The sequence below is a fragment of the Centroberyx gerrardi genome, chromosome 19 (assembly GCF_048128805.1).
Source record: "Centroberyx gerrardi isolate f3 chromosome 19, fCenGer3.hap1.cur.20231027, whole genome shotgun sequence".
Taxonomy (NCBI): Eukaryota; Metazoa; Chordata; class Actinopteri; order Beryciformes; family Berycidae; genus Centroberyx; species Centroberyx gerrardi.
In genome coordinates, this window is record NC_136015.1 from 6,457,763 (window position 1) to 6,476,708 (window position 18,946).

Genomic DNA, 18,946 nt, shown 5'->3' on the forward strand with positions numbered 1-18,946 from the left:
TTTAAAAGGTTCTGCCTGTACCAAGTTATCCAAAAAAGAAAGCTCGAGTTGCATGAGCATATCTACTCCTGTAGACATTGCATGACTCCGTCTCAAGTTTCTCCCAGTGTTTTTAGACGAGGTATTGATTTGGGGTTTGTCCTTCCTTCAGGCACAGCTATCGGTCACTGAGTGCCCGGAGACGGACAGTCTGCTGAACTGAGACCATGCAAACCTCAGGTAGGTCCACCGCTGCACTTTCTACATTTGAGTTTTCCGCTAGGAATGGGACGATATGATTCGATACGCGATACAGGGTTCACGATACGATATAATCACGATACGATGTAATAAATAAAAGTTCAGCGACAACAAAGTCTGACTGTGCAGAGTTATGCCACAAATCTTTCTAGCAATGTCATTGGCTGCTAGAATGTAAACAACAATTTAAAAATGTCATTACAAAGTGCAAATAATATAATTTGGATGGAGAGCTTGTGAAATTGTGATGGTCAAGCGTCTCATTTGTGATTATTACAGCAGAATAACATGGAGCTAATATCGCGATACGTATCGTCACATTTTTGTATCGCGATATTTTGAGTTTCAATATATCATCCCATCCCTATTTTCTACATTTCACTTTTCAACAGACCTTGGGCCGAAGTGAAAGAAACTTCACTGTAGATTCTCTTATTTAATCACACATCAGCCCATGTGCATTTCAACCAGTGTAATATTATGCGGCGGCACGTTTGGCGATATTCATAGCATTTCAAGGGTTGGTTGATTCTGATGATTGCCCAGCTCCTGTAGTCGCCTTGCTTTTGACAGCGCTGGTGAATGGGGTGTGTAGCTGCGCTAGACTTGAGCGAGCCTCAGCGAGGGAGAATGCAAAAGCCGGTGTCAGTCGGGTCCCGGGGAAAGTGACTAATGAGGATCCATAGCTCAGGGCTCTGACAGAAGGGAAAACAGGCGCGAGATGACTCTGGCGACTCCCAAAATGGAACCAGCAGGAAGAGAGGGGCTGGTGAGGGATTTCTCTTGACGGCCGTGCCTTAAAGGCTGGCTAAAAGAACCGCTGTTTAATGAATGCGGGATCTTACAATAAAGTATGGTGGTCGGAATTCTAGAAACGCGCTGTCGATGGTTTCTCAACTACGACGGGCTATTAGAAAAAGTCTGGAATCACAGGAAAATCACGCACTCCTTCACAGAAAGTGCTCCACATGTCCGCCACCAGCTTCCAGACATATTTGAAAGCAGGAATACCGTGTTCCCTTTGCATCAACAAAGCATATCTGGGTCGACAGCTGTGCAGGCGTCAGTAACTCACTGCTGCAGATGGAGCCGGTTTTAGCTTTTCAGAGACTGAACTTCTTTCCTTCATGTGGCCCCGGAAAGCAAAATCAATATGTTAATGGCATCGCTCAGTCACAACCTGCAACAAGAAAAAATATGCGGCGTTACTGCCAGACTTTCTGAACACCCTGTATTATGAATCAGATGGTTCCAGTTCACTTTTGAAGCCGTCATAAAATAGCCAGTAAACTCAGAGCTGTGACCACAGGACTGTTCATTTAAATATTAATGCTCTAACCGAAAATCACCACTCATGTTGGTAATTATGTGTCGCTTGGCAGCCACATTGTTTAGGTGCTGTTCAAGAGCTATATTGCTTGGCAGGAAAAAGACATTTATTATTTCCACTGATTTAAAAAAAAAATTGGATCCTTTTTTGTTGCAATGTTGTTTTTACCGCTGTTTCATAAGACCAATAAGCCACTGGAGGCTGTGCTTTACACTGATTTGCCACATCGTGCCGAACATCTCTTAGCTGTTCTCAAATCACTGTAAAGCGCGGCCTCTCGTGGCTTATAGCTTAAAGAGCCGGCACTCTGTTTACGTGTCAACTCAAGCCAATGTCTCCCCTGCGGTTTTCTGTCTTCCGCAGTGAAGCCGTGCATAGGAGCCGCTCAGCATGGAGGAGGTGGTCAGACGGAGCGCTCGGGGCGACCCAGTAAAAAGAGAGCGGCCCAAGGCGCCGCTCCATTCCTGGGGGAGGGGAGGCTGAATGGCGGGCCTTCCGCCAAGAGACCCACAGGACCCAGCTGATGCACTGTGCGGCGAGAGGAGCCGGCTTCGACTCCCACCGGAGCGGGACAAAGACTGCAGCTGGTCAGCTAAGCCGTTCAGCTCCTTACTGGGAACCTAGAATAGCCAGAGAATGGCAAGAACATCCACAAACTGCCTTTTCATGCGGACTATTTTCTGACCATGTAGAATATTGAATTACTATTGTAATATCTTGGTGTAATTATTTTCTAACATTGAAGACTGTTACTCGAAGCCTTGATGGATTGTATGCCGCTGTGCGCAGTTTCGTCTTGAACCACCCCCTCTTCTGACAAATGTAATTGTTCCAGTCTAATTTACCATAAAATGAGCACTCCTGTTATAGTAGGCTGTGAAATTGTTTTTAATTTCTCTTAACCCTTAAATTAGATGTGAAATGAACTATCTTTACTTTCTGCAAGGCAAGCTGTATTCTTCTCTTCAAGGTTCTGCGTGCCCAAGAGAATTGTATGACGTCTGCATTTAAAGTATTTGATTCTTTAACATTCTGGCTGTGTGCTGTTTAGTATCCATGCCTTTATTGCCATGTGAAATTAGACTCTGTGCTTGTGAGTTAAAGATGCCTGGAGAGTGCGGATCTGTATCTGTTACAGTTGAGTCCTCTGCTCCGTTATACACACATGCACGCACACACACATACACACACCTTGGCATAGCATAGCCTATGTAGCCCCGAGGATATCAAATGCTAATGCAGAGCCTATTTGCATGTACTCACATGTACCCTCCCTGCAAATGTGCAAGGCTTTCATAACCAATGTTGGCCTGTTCCCCTCAGTTCAGCATCCAAGTATGATAATTCAGCGAGATGGAGCTGAGAAGAGAGATTTGTGTGAGAGAGGGACAGAGGGTGAAGACAGACATTACCAACTTTGACTTCCACCCGCTATCCATCTTGTCTCTGCTGATTTGATTCCCCCCCCCCCCCCCCCCCCAATGCCATTTTCTGCCATTATCACTGATGATATTATGGCCGTCTGCGGTTTTCAGTTACATTTAGAGGTCAGAACTGTACTTTCCTGTATTAAAAACAAATTTCTCTGTCCCGACCCACTGGTCATAGGCGGCATTAGCCAAGTCGGAGGCTCCATTTACCTTATTGAAAGAGCTAGCGGCTTAGAGACATCGGATAGAAAGCATCATTTGAGATGAAACGTCGACGGGCCATATCCAAAGCAGATCATTTTTCAATCTTTATTTGCCATTATGTCTAAAATAATGATTTCTTTGTCTCCTGTAATCTAATGAAAGCGGTAATAAGTGATGGTGTGGAAGCCATCTCCTTTGTTTGAATCGATGAACTGTCAAGAACGTAAGGGTGGAAAAGAAAGTAAATGTTACTTTGCAATGATCAATAAAAGTGGAGTTGAATATGGGCAAGCTGTGTATCAGTCATCTGTGATGTTTCCTCTCGGCTGCAGCCGTCTGGTGTTTCTACCCACCTCCATGTTGTCATCTGGCAGCGTGCGCTCGCAGGATACTGTACGTGGGAGAAGAGATGTGGACGAGAGAGACAGGAAACCAGTCTGCCTTTTTTTGAGGGACGTGCACAGATGTGTGTGTGGTGAGCGACAGAGCGCGGGGGAGGATGTGTTAAAGTGCTCTGTGTGTGTGTGTGTGTGTGTGTGTGTGAGGGAGACAAAGCGGGGAGATAATGTGGGCAGATATGGTGGACAGCTGGATTGGGTCTTCTGGTCCTAACGCGTTCGCACACCAGAGGAACATCGCATGCTGATGCCAGTGAAGATTGGTGACAATTCAGCCTCCACCCACACACACACACACACACATCAGCTGTTGCTTCATCATAAGAGGCAATATCCTTGGTCCTGGTGACTCAGTGGGTTAAGTCAAGTGGTGCTCAAGCGTGGGATTCAGGGGGTCTCCAGCAAAATGAAGGATACTTAAGTGATGTATAAGGATGACTATTCTAATCAGAGGCTTCACTCTTTCCACAGTTGTATACAGTATAGCCAGACAACAAAAATGTACAACCAAAAGCTTCTTTAAAGGAATAGTTCACCCAAAAATTCAAATTTGGTCATTATCCCCATGCCAGTACAAAGTCGGGGTTCACTGCCCTAGAAGCTTTCTTCCAAACAATTGCAGTAAATGGAGGCCAGTCCTTTAGGCTTCAAAAAGGGCAAAAAAATGTCTAGAAATGTTCTCCATACAGCTCATGCAGCATAATCCAAGTCTTCTGACGCCATGTGATCGCTCTGTGACTGGAAAAAAAACACGATTTTTTTCAATGATTTAATGCAAATCAAGTCTTCCTCCATTGTATTCAGCTTCTCATCTGATTTTGTACTAGCATGAGGATGAGTAGATAATGACCGAATTTGAATTTTTGGGTGGACTATTCCTTTAAGGGGGTCCATGGGGCAAAATCTTATCAAATGGGGTTCTGTGGTCTCAAGTCATTCTCTCTATTTGGGGTTCCTTGACATGGCATTTGGGAATCCCTTGGTTACTTATCATGCATTCATAATGTCATGGGCTTCAGTCCCACTATTGACCTGTTCAGTTCCCTGTTCAGTTGTGTTTTTGTAACGGCTTCACCCATGTTCTCCATTCATTTACATAACCAGACACTGTGTCATTTTAGGCATCTGCAAGCAAACAATGCAAAACAGTCCTCTTCTCATTTTCTGTTTTGCTGGTCTGGTCAAGGTTTAGTTCAGTGGGTACACCTGCTGGGAAAACTTTCAAGACTCACTATTGGTATTTGCATATGGATTCTGTTCTGTTTGACACTGCCCCCCCCTTCCTCACCCATGCAAAATGTATGCACTCTAAGGCTACTCTAAGGCGCTTTAGATTTCATAGGTTTCAATTTGCATTGCGTTTAACACTTAAGAACAAACATTGCTGCTTGTCTCATGCCATTCCAATACCTTGTTAAACCATAAAAACGAGACAGCCATAAAGTATTCCCATCAATCATGGAGATGTTCAATGCAGATCTGCACTGCAGAACTGTCCATCTTGACAAGCCATTTAGTCAATTATTGGGTGTTAAAATCTTAAACGCTTGAAAAAAATCTGCCGGAGGGGAGATAGTTTCACTTGTTGCCAATGCAGTTTTACTTGTTTTGAGAATTTGGATTAGTTGACCTGCAGTTGACTTGCATTGGAAAAGTGAAATTATCTCACCTGTCAGATTCTTTCATTTGTTTTAAGAAAACTAAGATATTCAGACTCAGTGCTAGTTAACATGGATATTTTTTTTTGCAGTGTAGTTTTCCATTAAGTCAATGTCCCAAGAGCGCCCACTAATCCCCCTATCACTCATACAAGGTTAGTGCCACACACTGATTAAAATCTATTGCCAATGGAGTCAAACTCAGGCTATTGAAACAGCACTCAATTGTTAGTGGCTCTAACCAGGCTTCCCTCTTTATAATGGGGCTTGGTTTCCATTCAAAAGGCTCAACAAACCAGCCTTTAGTTGTTAAGTGTAAGTTCATCCCCTTGAACCGCACGTAAAAATGGAACAATGAAGCTACATAAATCACTGCCTGGGGAGAGACAGAGGGCAGAGGTTGGCTTTCTTTCTTTGCTACGGTATCACTATTTGCTGTCTGTCAAAGATCCCGCTGTTAAATTGGAATGCTGAAGGACCGGTCGGCTCGGCCAATAATCGGCCAGCAACCACGAGGCTTTCAAAGGCTTTCAAAATAGGATTTTAAAACTGACAGGCTTTTAAGGCCGAACAGCACCTAGAGCGCTCTGAATTGCAGAAAATGGTATTTGGGAATGATTTGAAAGACAAGACAATCTGATATGACTCCGTTGTGTTTTTGTAATGGCTTTTACGCATGTTCTCCATTTGTTTACACAGCCAGCCAGCGTGTCATTTTAGGCATATGCAAGCCTCAATGCTCATTGTCAAAATATGTCCTCATATCAAAACATTTCTCTCTCTTGTCAAGCTTTTGTTCAATGGGTTCACATGGTGGAAAACTTTGAAGACTCAGTGTTGGTATTTGCATATAAGGATTTTGTCCTATTTGAGACTGCCCCCCTCCTGTGTGGTGTAGTCTGAACAAGGCCCAAGCCTCATCATGGATGGCAGTGCTCAGCGGGGGCTGGAGTAGACAAACTAGGCCAGCTATATAAAGTTGATGAATCTTACTTTCGAAATGGTTGCCATGGAGGACTTACTAGATGCTGCAGTGCAACGTGGGATACTCTGGAGCGAGCCTGTGAGTGTGCCTCTGTGTGTGTGCGCATGGAAGAAAGGGAGAGGGGAAGCACAGCTTGGGTTGTTTATTAATGAAAGACAGAGTGAAAGAGGAGAGAACAGTGAGTGCCTGTATATATGTGTGTGTCTCTGTGTGTGTGCGCGTGTGTGTCTCTGTTTCTGTGAGACAGACAGCGAGAGGGTGAGGGAGAGAGAGAGAGAGAGAACGGGGAAGAAAGAAAGTGCCTTTATGTCTGCGCGTGGGAGGATATTGCTAGGAAATGTCATACCTGTCGTGTTTCCCAAATAACATTTATCAAATTGCGCGATCACATTTAAAGAGCAACACAGCCGTCTTTTAGTGTAGTTTACAATCTGAAAGCTCGCGACAGCCAGACCTTTCACTAATCCCATTGATATTCAGCAGCATACGCGTGTGTGCGAGTGTGTGTGTGGGCATACGTGAACGTGCGCATGTTGAATTCTTATATCCCTGAGTGGCAGACGGAGATCAATACGACTCAAGCCGTATTGAAGTCAGCCGTTTCTTTAATGTAAAGACAGCTCAGGTACAGAGAGGGAAACAACCAATGGCGCTACAGCCGCCTCAGCCTGTGATGTCCTCATGGTTCTTTGTCACGTCTGATTTCCATCAAAAATAATGAAGTTACTCTCCCCTCGTCTCGGCCCCTGCAGCCACCCTGATTTGTACATGCATGCATGGGGAGCCCAAAGCAATTTGCAAAAGGGAGAGGTGAACGTTGAAGCTTGAGCTTTAAAACTATCGAGAAGTAAAAAAAGAGGAGTGCTGGGACCTGCGAAGCACGGGTCTGCAAGACCGGTTTGGAAGGTAATCCTTGCTCCTCTCTGCTTTGATCTGTCCAGATTCAGTAATAGGACCTTCACTCTGACCCCCTTCAACCAGTTCAGGCATCCCTTCAAATAGGCAGGAGAAGACTCTTGATTGCTGAAACATGGCTCAGCAGGAAAAACGCAGTGCATGAATATGTCTTAGGCAAAGCCAGGGGGTGTTAGCTGTGATGATGGACTGGATCACAGTGAAGTGGCGTGGGTCATTAACTCGTTGCTTAAATGGGAGGCCAAAGATTATGTGCTTTGTGAAAGAGCCAGGTGGACAGGTTTGGTGGCTGGCAATTTTACTGAAGTTACCAGTGCTGGGGCGTAACGCATAACTGGGCTATGGCTCAGCTTGGACCAGAGCCAAGGGAACTGTACTTCGAGGAACGGTTACTGTAATTGGCTTTTGTGTATTTTTTAACTCAGTATTTTGTTTGACTGAAGTTTTGACTGAAGTATTATATTTTGCTACATTTGAATCCCATCCATGAGAGCACAAATTGTATAGCTTCTTATAAGCATTGCATCAGAAACCAGTCGTAAATTACATCTGCATCAAGCCTGCTAAAGCATGAGGAGGAAATGCTAAGCTAACTAACTGCATTAAATACTCAAATTTACCCATGATAGTAGTTAACATCCATCCAGCTACAGTATTATTGGTTTGTGTTAGTCTGGTTGCCATCTAGCTAGTCGTCGGCTAGCCTTGCTAGCTAGTTGGATAGCTAATAGCAAAAGAAATAGCAACGTTACTGAGCGGGATGGACATTTTCAGTTCTGTTTTATCACATATTGAATAATGAACAGCCTAACAACATTAGTACATTTTAATGGACCCTTTTCACAGCAGCCATTTTGATGTGTCATAGCCGGTAAACACAGGTGTAACCAATAAATATTAATGATGGTTCCATATCATTTAGGTGGACCACAGCCATTCTAATGAGCCAGCATGCACAATACCAGGCCCTGGCACTGGGACACCTAAATGGAATGGAACCATCATTAATGTCATTAGATACACCTGTGTTTACCTGCTATGACACATCATGGCTGCTGTGAAAAGGGTCTATTGAGCTGTTTTTTTCTTTTACTTACTTAACCTACTTACTTAAAGGATAAGGCCGGTGTTTTTTAATGCATTTCTTACCGTCAACAAATCCTATGAAAATAACAAAATCAGCAATGATTTTGTTTTGCCAACAAGTCTCTCTCCATGCAGCCGGTGCCCAATGAAGCCATGTCCCAGCAGCTGTAGAACTCGAATGTATTAAAATAACGATTAAAAACACGTCAAAGAGCCATGCCATTGCTCTGGGCAACATATTTCATCATCACGATGCACCGGGCCGGCTGACTTTTTCCTCAAACAACTTAATAAGCCGGCTGTAAACACTTTGCGATCTCAGGAAAGTAGTTTCGTAGCACCGAAAATAGTCCCCGGCGTAATGAAGAATTTGTTCCCATTTGAATTTGATTTGGTAATAACTACAACAGCCTGACTTTTCATGGTAACAGTTAGCGATTTTTAAAATTGAAACTATGTCTTTGTGAGCTGTATTTCAAGGTTTTTAGCTTACAATTGGAGCCAATGACTTCCGGGTTGACGGCTAAAAACGTTACGTGGGAAGTCAGAAAGTAACGGGAGTAGAGCAAACGCATTGTTGATTTTGTTATTTTCATAGGATTTGTTGACGGTAAGCAATGCATTAAAAAACACCGGCCTTATCCTTTAACTTTTTTAATTTACTTAAGTACATTTCTACACCAGTGACTTTACTTCCACTTAAGTAAAAATTCTGCATAGTAACAGCCTACTTACATGAGTAGGATATTTTGGTTCTCTTTCCAGCCCTGACTGGTAGCCATACACCCACACACACAGACACACATACGAACACGCACACTTTTCTCACTTTCTGCACTTTTTTTGGTCTGGCAGTTGGCTGGAAACCGAAGTTGGAAATTATAAAATTTCTACTCCCTCATTTCTCTCCAATTTCACCGCAATTTCTCCCCCATTCCGTGCTTCCTCCCTCTCATTTCTGCCTCTCCTCTCCCATCTCATTGTGCTCTCTCCTTTCCTTGTTAGCTCTGCTCGGGTCTCTCACCTCTCATTAGCTTCTCCTCTGCTGACTGGAGGCACCTGTCCTCAGGTCCCACTGCGGATATCTCAGCTTCTGTTTAAATCAATTTCCATGTTAAATAGCTACTGGAGGGTGTGGGTGGGAGGCGGGGAGGGTCCGCGGTCGGGGATGGATGAGGGGGTGGAGGAGGATGGAGGAGGTAGAGACATTACGCTGAACCACAACTCTTTCACACCGCTGACCCTCCAGGCTGATCCACAGCCCCTGTCTCGTTCTCTCTCTCGCTGTCTCTCTCTCTCTCTCTCGCTCCCCCACTTCCCTCTCCTGGTTTGGCCTTTTATCACTCCGTGTTCTCCCCTTTGGCTTTTCTCTTTCATTTTATTTCCCTCCCTGTCCTTCTCTTTTGCTTTCTCTTTCTCCCTCTCTCTCGCTTTCTCTCTATCTGACTTCCATTCTCCCAGCGCGGCCCAGGGCATGTTCTCATTTCAGATGGGAGCTAAAAAGAGTTGTGACAAGGTGGTGTGTGTGTGTGTGTGTGTGTGTGTGTTTGTGGTGTGTGTGTGAGTGTGTGTGAGTGTGTGTGTGTATGTGTGTGTGTGTCGGATCTCTCAGTGCTTCTCCAACATACAAATGACTAGTAGTCTCTATGGAACCAAGGTCACCATGACAGCATTTAACTGTTGGACTTAGGGCTGGTGTGTTTCTGTGTGTGTGTGTGTGTGTGTGTGTGTGTGTGTGTGTGCGTGCGTGCGTGTGTGTGTGTGTGTGTGTGTATGTATGTTGGCCAACTGCGGGCTACTCAAACTGAGTTATGTCATCAATAACAAGTCCAACAAGCATTTTTTTTTCAAGTATGTGTAATAGGATACTGTGATTTTGTCACTACGTATAATTATGGCTTAATTATGTCCAAGAGTGTACGCCCAATACACATTAACTTTTACGCTCCCAGGTGTTAGTGTGTGTGCATGTGCTTGTGAGGTTTATGGCAGCCTGTGCCATGTTGTCATGTTGTTTCCGGCGTGCCAAAACTGCTGAGTACCCTATCTGATGTGATAAAAGATGAATTACTCCCTCTTGATCCCCATATAAAGAAAATGAGCTTGATTGCAGATAAGCCCTTCACCTAAAGAGTCATAAAATGAGTAAACTCTACTAATAGACTAGTTTAACGCACACAAACACTCATGCTTACGCACATGCATGCACACACACACACACACACACACACACACACACACACACACACACACACACAACACACACACGGTGAAGTGCCTGAAAGTAATGGATAATGACACTGAGTCAGAAATACCCTTAGGGAATGTTTCACTATCACTTGATCATTCAGTATTTGCATGTACAGTGTGTTTATTTGGCTTCATGCCTCATGGGAAGAATTCATTATATATCACTCTAGCTTAAATAAATTCATGCCCTCGCATTGCAGCTTCCACCGAGTATTGGATTTGGATCACACTTGGTGTGGTGCTTAATATTCACAAGCCGAGACAGCATAAACAGCAATATCTTATTTAAATTGAGTGGGTTTTTTTATCTATAGGCTTGTGCCATCATGGGTCAAACTCTTGTGTGAGTCACATTTATCATCATTTTTGAGTCTGAACTGTAATTGGATCACAGTATTTTTTTTTTCCTAGAGCTGTGAATTTCTAGAAAGAAAGAAAGCAAAGAAAGGAGGACTGCATGTTTAGACTTGTCTCTACATGGTATGAGGTAGTTAGTCATAGAATGAAGATGTAACCATGGCTATACAAGGGCAAGACAATCCTATTGTATGTCTCCATGCAGTGTAGGGTGCAGATAGACTCGCGTATCTCTGTCTCCATACCCACAGCCTGTTGGCTCCTGTTTTCTTCTCCCAGAACCTGTCAGACAGAATAGAGTCACATCTGCTCCCCTTATCCCCTTCAAGTCAGAGGGACACAGTTGGCAAAGCTACCAGCTGCTGGCCAGAGTGTGTGAGCGTGTGTATGTGTGCATGGCTGCGTGTTGTGTGTGTGTCGGCGTTGTGTGTATGTGGCTGCGAGTGTTGATGGCTAATAGTAAGCCAGCACCTGTCACGAGGGACATCATTAGGCTTTGCTCGGCAGAAACAGGGATAAAGATGGAGGGAGGAGTGGAGAAGGAAATTAGAACATGATATCCACTGCTGTCTTATTCCAATGAGCAATTCCTGCCCTCTAGTTGCTTATGTGTGTGTGTGTGTGTGTGCAGTCGCATCTCGTCTTACTCCCTTGCTCTGCTCCCACACCCACACACCTACTATTGCTGTAGCAACAGATTGCGAGCTCCCAACTATGTTCTATCACCGTCATCCTTTACTCTTCCCTCTACCTACCCTCATTTAAAAGAGGAAAGAGTGGCTAAGGCAATGATCAAGAGAAGTAATGGCCAGCCTTAAAATGTCCCGGCCTCGGGCATGTCTTTTTTTCTCTTGAGAGATGAGGGCAGGAGGTAGACAGAGGGAGAGAAGATGCAGGTGGAGGAGCGCATTAGATGCAGTGGCCGACACAACAAACCACACAAACCACACAAACACACTGTATATGGCTGCCGAAACGAAACCTCCCATTATACACTTTATTGTCATCAAACTGTGTTCTGGGACAGATGGAAAATTGCACACAGAGACAAAGTCTAGTCTAGTCCAGTTTATTTATATAGCCTTTTATCACAGTCAAGTCTCAAAGACCTTTAAATACCATCATACATGTCATATACCATACTACATCATACATATACATATATACACATGTACTAGGTCATATACACACTTAATATACATTGTTTACTACATCATATACATCATCATATACATCATATACCACACTACACACACACTCACACCTATGGGCAATTTAGAGTCTTCAATTCACCTGACCTTCATGTCTTTGGACTGAGCGCACACCAACACACATTCAATGGGATAAGATGCTTTTCACACAGAGGAACAACAGAGGCACTAATTGCTAACTTCCGCAGCAGTGACCTGCCCTGCAGCTCTGAATGAGAGAGAAGAGAGAGGGGGTGTGCGTGAGCAAAAGAAAGTGGTGCAAAAAAAGACAGAAAGAAAGTAGCAAATAAGTAAGTTAAAGAGAAACAAAAAAAAAAGGGGGGGGGAGAGACTCAGTTTGTCCTTTTTGTGGTTCTTAACAAAGCGCATTGAGCTCTACAAAGTCCCCCCCCCCGCACTCCCTTTACTCTGAGTTGGGAGTGCTCAGACTCGGGGACAGCAGCAGGCTCCAGTGCTCGCGTTTCATCCCTCGCATATGAGAAGGAATGAGGCTTTGTATTATAGCAGCACAGCGCAGATGAATATTACTTAAGCCCACGCACACAGACAATGCCGGACCATAAATAAATAATGCCCATCCCGCCATGCTCCACAGCATTAAGAGCAGGAGAGAGATACTGAGACTGGGCGAAGGAGGAGGGGGGGTGTGGGGGGTAAAAAAGGAAAGGGATAGTGAGAGAGAGAGAGAGAGAGAGAGAGAAATGGCAGCTTCTGGCGAACGCTGCGAGACATAGCATCACATTAAAGGCCAAGGCCAAAGACTTCTCAGTCCGTTAATGAGATTCTGTCTCTATCCTCCTCCTCCTCTCTCTCTGTGTCCTTCTGGCTTGCACAGTCTCTCTCCTCGCTCAATCCTCTTCTTGCTTCGCTGTTTATTTTCTCTCCGTTTCGCAGCATATTTTCTCCCACTTCACACTCTCCCCTGCCTGAGTTTAAGGTTGACCCGCTGGGACTACTACAACATGCAAGGGTAACAAATTACATTTACTCTTGTTACTGTCACTGAGTTGGTAATTTCACTTTTATTTAAATATGTTTGGCAGAGGTATAGCTACTTTTGAACTTGTGTCTGTTAGAGCACAAATTTTGTAGGCTCTCCATTAGCATTGCATCACTACTGGCCGGTCATATATTAGCCTGTGTATCAAACCCTCTAAAGCATTTGGAGGTAACGTTATGTTAACTAACTATAAATGCATTAAATGGTCACATATATCCATGATAGTATCTCAGTTAACATTAGCCAAAAAGGCGTCCATCCAGTAGTATTGGTTTGGGTTAGCCAGCTGGTTGTTGTCTAGCTAGTTCACTAGCCTTGCTAGCTAGTTGGATAGCTAGTAAAGAAACATAAAGGTAGGCTACTAACATTCCAGCCCTGACAACATGTAAGCATGGTCACAGGCAAGAAGGTAACACAGGGTTTAGACAGTCCAATGTTGATATTCAAATATCAGTGTCACTTGTGTGTTTTTTATACAACATGTAACTCTATCACTGACCTTAGCCATACCGCCATTTCTAACAGTAAGATTAACCCAAGCCCAGATACTGAACATCTATAGAGTTTTCACACTATTGTATCACCTGAAACTCAGTAGAGATTTTAATGACACATTGTAGTCACTTAAGTACATTGAGTAGCAACATTGGATCATGCAAATAAAGTGTGACCTAAAGTGCTAATTTGCATATCATGTGTCATGTTTTTCTCTCCAAAGGCCTCCATGGAGATAATAAGACTACCCTTTCTATTTGAGATGCCCACTATAGTAAATCATCACATCACAGGTAAGTACCACAGGTGAGTGGTGAACATTTTTTCCTTTTTATCCTCATATGTTTCTAAAATGCAATACCACATACAGTGAATATGGCAAAATGGTAGATAAAGCTGTGAAAGAAGCAGTATGTTAAACCAAGCAGCTATACCTGCAGGCAAAGTCGAGAAAAAGTATTTCGCTTAAGGTGAAACTGTCATTTTGAGAAAATAGCTATTGCTTTATAAACAGTAGCACTTAATCATCTAAATGAGCTCTTTTTTCAGTCTTTGCTTATTTTTTTTGCTTATTTTACACAGACAATAAACCACAAAATATCAAATTGACATTTGCAACCAAAGTCTGTTTTTTTTTTTGCTTGTGGTGCTTGGCCTTAAAATCACAAGATCCCAAAGGATCACAGTTTCGTCTGTGAAAATCGTGTTCACTAATTAACTAGCCAACATCAGGACACAGACGACTACCCAATGCCTATATGTATTGATCGATAAGGAGTATCTTTTTTCAACCTCAGTCCTCTTCAGTCTGGACTGATGGACCCACATCTTGATTACTACTCCGCTCCTCTTGGGAATATACAACATACACCATGTCTAGTAGAGTTGAACCCACAACCATGAACATAAACCCGATTTTGACCTTCAACACGTAATTGACCCTTGTGTGTCCTCAATTATATTGGTTGAATGTAAACAGAGAGGGAAAGAGAGAGACAAAGGGAGAGAGACAAAGAGAGAGGGAAAGGACATAAAAGAACCTGAGGGGTTTAAGACCCTCGAGTTCAGTCTGTTGAAAAGATGGCTGCTGTTACACAATGAATTTCATGCACAAGTGCACCGACAAGACGCGCAATTGAATCAATATATCGCGTGGGGTTGGACTTACATTTAAAAACCTCTATTGATCAGTATACCTTTTGGCTTGCATAATTCAGTGTGACCTCGGGTCCTTTTCCTGGCGAGCCCTAAGGTCTCTGCAGTGACTAAGGTTCAGACAACAATAAACAATCACATTTTGCTGGTGGAAATTGGGCAACTGAGGGAACAGCCCTGGGATCAGAGTTTTTCTTTTTGCTGGGACCAGCGGTGGAGCGGAAAGAAAGTGTTGAGCGGTGAAAGAAATGAAAGAAAGAAATTAGCTAGTACTGTGGAGAGCCGGTGCCATGTTAAGAATATTGAGCTGACAAACTAAATCTTCTCTCCTGATCTGAGGCAAGCCCATGCCAGCAGCAGTGTCTACTATCTGTTCAACTCCAGTTTGCTGCTCATCCATCAGCTTGCATTGCGCTGGTAATGTGAAAAGCAAATACCTGCGCCCATACATCGCTGTGTGAATGTGTACCTCCCAAACACTCAATTATAATGCGTGGTCATTACTCAGTTTGTCGCGGGCCGTGTACACGCTCCGTCAGTAAACCAGAACAAAGTCTTTGGTTCAAATGACATGCTGCGATACGGCTCTGAGGGCGCGCTAAGGCACCAGCCGACCGACTCCATTCTCAGTGCGTATGTGAGGACAGGAGTCGAGTGCGGTGTGTTCCTCTGTGATAGCCCAGTATATGACCGGCGCTGTCTGACAGGGGCTGTTTAATTCAACTCCCACCGCCATCACGGTCAACACCACCAGGACGCAGCCTTTCAGCGCCATTACACACGCTAATGGAATTGCATGTAATATATCCTTCCTCCGCAAACCCCCCCCCCCACGCCGCCTCTCCGACACAAAATTATCGCTCTCCCCTGCCCGTTCCCCTCCCTCCCTTTCACCTGCCTCACTGAGTCTGTCACCCTCCCTCTATATGCGTCTCTGTCTCTTGGTCTCGCTCGCTCTATCTGTCTCTTTCTCTCTCCGTCTGAGAAAAACGCCCACATGCTTCCAGTATGACTTCTGCAGGCCACAGAGGCTCGAGTGCTGAGTGGGAGAGAAATAGGAGATCCAACCCAACTTGCTGTCTTTCTTGCTGCAATCTTTACTCTGTACTTAAGATTTCCAAGATCAACATCAGACATTAGAGGGCTGATGAACTGCCGGAGGAGAAAATCTAAGTGCCGGGTGGTGAGTATGTATGCAGCAGAGCTCTGTAATGAGTTAAGATGCACTTTAGGTCCTTCACAGCCTCTCAACCTTTAAGCAGTGCTGCAGGACATAAAAATAACTGTGAACGGATCAAAATCCATTACATACCATACAGAAGTGCATGTAGCTTTCATATCATATCATAGCAATACATGTAACTTTCATACCATATTATATAGAAATACATGTAACTTTCATACCATATTATATAGAAATACATGTAACTTCCATAACATATTGTGTATAATAACATGTAACTTTCATACTATATCATATAGATATGCATGTAACTTTCATACCATATCATACCATATAGAAATCCATGTAAATTTCATATCATATCATATAGAAATACATGTTACTTTCATATCATATCACATAGAAATACATGTAACTTTCGTACCATACCATACAATATAGAAATACATGTAAATTTCATATCATATCACATAGAAATACATGTAACTTTCATACCATACCATACAATATAGAAATACATATAACTTCCATACCATATCATGTAGAATGACATGTAACTTTCATACCATATCATATAGAAAAACATGAATACAGTAATATTCATACCATATCATATGCAGCAAAAGTACATCTAACTTTCATACCATATCATATAGAAATACATGCAACTTTCATACCATATCATATAGAAATACATGTAATATTCATACCATATCATATGCAGCAAAGGTACATCTAACTTTCACACCATATCAAATAGAAATACATGCAACTTTCATACCATATCATGAACAAAATGCATGCTGGTTAATGACTTCATCCATTGCAGCTGTGTGCGTGTACATGCACCGCGCACACGTGTAGGAGTCGGCCTCGTCTGCACCCTGGGGACAAGGTGCTATAATGGAGTATTGATGTCGCGGAGGGGCGGGTGAGAAGAGGGCGATAATTAGATTTTGTTCTCAGTCTCTCTGCACCGCTCAGATACACAGCGTTTCTAATGAGGGAGCTGCTCTCGCCAATAATTACCTCTGTATTTTCCGAAAAAGCCTTCTCAGCTCGGCGAGCGGCAAACCGCGGCGGCGCGACCTCAGAGAACCCCCGACATTAGGGGGGGTCACGTAATTAGGTGTCATTAGATGATCAAATGTGTCGGGACGTGCGGTTTGTAAGCGGTCGCTGACTAACCCCAAGTAAATAGCCACGACCATCCATTATCTTCGTAGCTGCTCGTGTGTAAGACTGTCAACAGCAGAGCAGACTTCATATTTTCCCTGGAACCGCCTTGCAGCTTGAGGGCATCGGCGGCGCTGCCAGGTACTGTTCCTTCCTCCCGTAGTCCTCTCACTGGGTGCTAATGAAATGCGCCCCACTGGGTGGAAAGCCAAGAGGCCAGACGGCATGGGAAACATGGGAAATGTGGGAGGGAATACACACGCGCGCACACACACACACACAGCGACACATATGCACTTCATACACGCCGACACACACTCATACCACAGCCACAAGCAACATAAGGAGTCGGAGTGGGTGAAACATATTCATACACACACACACACACACACACACACGCACACATACTCTACCACAAACCACCAAGCTGGCCTTTTTCTCCTTTTTCTCCATTACCCTCCTCGGAGACCTCATTCACAGAAGTTTGAGATGATTTTGATCTCAACCACGATGCACTGAACCAGCAAAACCACTCTTCACATTTCGGTCCCAGGGTGCGCGCACACACACACACACACACACATGCACACACATGCACACACACACACACACACGTCATCATCTTATTCCTTCTGCTTGACATGGCTTCTGGAGATCAGCACCGTTTTCTGTCTTTCCACACCTGGCCGGCTCTCAGGATTGGTTCAACCAGGAGTCGCGGTGTAGCATGTTAATGTTGGCTTAGACACCTAAGTTGGAAAAATCTCTGCAAATATGGCAGCGTGTGGCATAGATTCTCTGACTGAGGGACTCGTGACATGAAGACCATGTGGGAAACTCACGAGGGACAAGGCGTGTACGTGACTGAGTCACCGTTTAAAAAAAAAACACATTACAGACATGGGCGACACAGAAAGTATACAAATGAAAAAGACTCCCTTCCCTGAATAAAAATAAGAAAAACTGAAAAAAAATAAAGATAAATGGGGCATTTTCAGAATTGATTCCTCCATTTTATTCATTATATCAGTTTCCCGCTATTAGAGAGGAGGAAAGAAAACAGGAGCTGGAACATTTAGAGTGTCATTTCTACTTTCCATCTCGGCGGACTGACGGCAGTCGGAGAGTAATAAAGCACCTTTACACTTCATTGCCTCATAAATCCTAATACATTTCATAAATGAACTGCCGCACCAGCCGCTCTCTTACTTAGCTCCCCGTGTTCATTTGGCTGTGTGACTGCAGACAGATTCATTTACCAATGCCCCCGAGCCAGTACCACACCGCCACTGGGACCCATTTCAAACGCGGTGGAGTCACCCTTACAGGATTACAAGCTCGCGTTCCCCCATTTCCATCACCTCAAATCAAATGTTGCTATAGCTGGCTCGCAGAGGCTGGAGCTGTGCGTGCGTATGTGCGCCCGTGTGGTATTTTTTTGCGAGTGGGCGGAAGATGGCATGCCTCGGGGACTGGTTTTGCCACCCCGTTTGATCGCTGTAAATACGGTTCCCGCCTCTTTTCGAACCGTGACGTTAAGTGATCATTGATTTCGCACGAGCGGGATGAGTGAATTTGCGTCACCTCGGGGGAATAAGAGGGAGCATACGGAACGAGGCCTCGTGCTTTTGCTGGCTGTGAGCAACTGACTTTTACAAGGGACTTCTTCCGTGACGGTGAACGCCAGTTGTCATCTTTTTGACTTCCTGCTCGCCACACACGGCATCCCTTGTCTGATGATTAACAGCGTGTGGGATAATCAGGAATAATAAAAGAAAAAGACCAGTTTCCTCCCAGCTGGTAACTGATTTATCCCTCATGTGCCTACAACAAGTCCGCTGACCAAGGCTGCCGTTTGATACCCGCGCTCAAA